The sequence below is a fragment of the Antedon mediterranea genome, chromosome 2 (genome assembly GCF_964355755.1).
Source record: "Antedon mediterranea chromosome 2, ecAntMedi1.1, whole genome shotgun sequence".
Lineage (NCBI taxonomy): Eukaryota > Metazoa > Echinodermata > Crinoidea > Comatulida > Antedonidae > Antedon > Antedon mediterranea.
Window position 1 is genome coordinate 29,836,604 of NC_092671.1, and position 2,500 is coordinate 29,839,103.

The 2,500-nt window shown below is 47.5% G+C and overlaps 1 pseudogene; it reads left to right on the top strand.

The window, feature by feature from the left end:
- LOC140042451 (large subunit ribosomal RNA) overlaps positions 1-2,500 on the top strand; it is a 7,518-nt pseudogene that overhangs the window by 2,132 nt on the left and 2,886 nt on the right.

Here is a 2,500-nt window from a genome sequence, read left to right on the forward strand (position 1 = left end):
GGTCTCCAAGGTGAATAGCCTCTGGCCGATAGAACAATGTAGGTAAGGGAAGTCGGCAAATTAGATCCGTAACTTCGGGAAAAGGATTGGCTCTAAGGGCTGGGTCGGTCGGGCCGGGGAGTGAAGCGGGACCGGGCGCGTGCCGTGACTGGGCGAGGCCTGCGCAAGCAGGGCGAGCCCGGACTAGTGCCGGGCCCATTCCGTGGACCTTCCTGGCTTGGCGGTCTTTCGGGGTCGCTTCGGCCGGCGCCAAACAGCCAACTTAGAACTGGTACGGACACGGGGAATCCGACTGTCTAATTAAAACAAAGCATTGCGACGTCCGCAACCATGGCATTGACGCAATGTGATTTCTGCCCAGTGCTCTGAATGTCAAAGTGAAGAAATTCAACGAAGCGCGGGTAAACGGCGGGAGTAACTATGACTCTCTTAAGTCTAGATCCTCCCATTCTATGGAGAGCAAGGAGGAGACCCTTCACGGTAACACTATACATACAGTGTGAGGGAAGGACCGACTTGTGAGGATCTGGGTAAAACGTCCTAAGTCTACCTTCACGAGGTAGGGGTTGTAAGCCAGTTGACTTGTTTAATTGGTGACGAACAGATTAGGGTGGCTGCTAATTAGGGCACTGTCAGTGACTCTTTTACAGATCCTGCAACGTGAATGTCCTTGTACATCCAGTTGCCGATCACAAAAGATTCCAAAAGATGGCGAATATATAGAAATGAGAACCTAATGTACGTCTGTTCTTACCGTACCTCACTGGTCTAATTGGGGTTTCTCTTAGGTTAATCTCCCGAGAGTGTAAAAACAAGTTGATTTGTACAAGTATATTTAATTATATTCCCGGACTAGGGACCCGGCCTCATCTGTTGCAGGTGCAGATGGGGATTGCGACACACTTGCAGGTACAGGAGCGGGCATGCACGTCTCCTGTATTTGATTCTCCCACATGCAGGACGGCCGATAGGTCAACCGTGCAGCAGGTTGCTGCATATAACGTACGACGCCACAGCATGAACTCTAGAGACGCTCCGGTGTCTTTAGATGAATGCTCGTGCTATAGTCAGTCGGGAGGCGGTGGCGCCCGTTTTCTTCATAAGGAAACAAACGACCGCGTTCGAAAGGGTGCAAACAGCCTTTCGTCCACTAAATTGCATACTGTACGGGAGTCGAGTCTGGCGCTGGGACAGGTCGATTCCGAAGGAGAACCTAGCACAAAATCAGTGCTGACAATGTCCTTCCGGCATTGTGAGTTTAGAAGTCATAAGCATCCTATAATAGACGGGCACAACATCCCACCGTCAAGTCTAAAAGAGTTCTTCAAAGTAAGAACTCCAATTGAGGATTTATCTATACCTGAGAGCGCTCAGGATATACCTGTTGTCCGTTCTGCTGATAGTAGAAAGGAGGTAGAGAACAACCCGGTTGTGGTAGTACCTGTCCCGTTTACATACTTTGTGTGTCCCATGTGTAACACCGGTTATACAGAAATAAGAAAATTGACAACTCACCTACACAAGCATACCGATGCGAGTGTACTATTTAAATGCGGAAAATGTGGGAAGTTTTCCAAAACGGGGCACGGTGCTACCATACACTACGCCAAATGTAGTATATTGGAACAACCTACTACCGCCCAGGTGTTAGACTTTGTCTGCTCCTGTGGCAAGGCATTTAAGACCAAAACGGGTCTCTCCCAGCATGAAAGGCACCGACACCCTATCCTGCGTAATTTAAAGAGGGTGGAAGCTCAACAGGCGGAAGTAGAGGAGAAGAGATTGCAAAGGGCTAAGAATAGCAAAAGATCTAAGAAGTCAATCTGGTCAGATGAAGAAGTTGAAAAACTAATTTATCTGAACTCTGAATTTCAGGGGTCCAGACAGATCAATAGTGACATTGCTAAACAGCTGTTATCGAAAACGAACAAGCAGGTGAGTGACAAACGACGAGCACTAGGGCTACTTTTCGGTCCAAAGGCAAAATCAGCTGTTCAACTCCCTGTCATCCGAGTTCCAATGCCAAAAAGACCACAGCGAAAAGAGGAAATTCCAAAGGAGCCTTTCGAAGAAGCCTTAATATCTGCTACGGGGCAGATAACAAATACAGAGTTGGGAAATCTTGTGCTAACATCATTTAGTCAAGCCATTGAGAAAAGTTCAGACGTGAGCGGTTACGATAAGATAAAAGGCAAGCTCCAACGGGTTGCTACCAATAAGAGATTAAAAGTACGAAAGAGGAGTAACCGAAAACCACGAAGGCGGTCAGCAAAGAAGGCAAGCGGCTTTCAGTACATGCAGCGGCAGTACTATAGGGACAGGAAAAAGCTGGCAATAGAAATTCTGGATCAAAAAACGGGTGGCGAGTGTCCTTTAAAAGTGGATGAAATCCATGAGGTGTATAGAGACAGATTTTCAGCTAGTTCGGTTGAAGTCGATCTCAGTCATCTGCCTCCGCCCAAGGCAAGGGTAGACAATAAAAATTTATTGTTGCCAATTA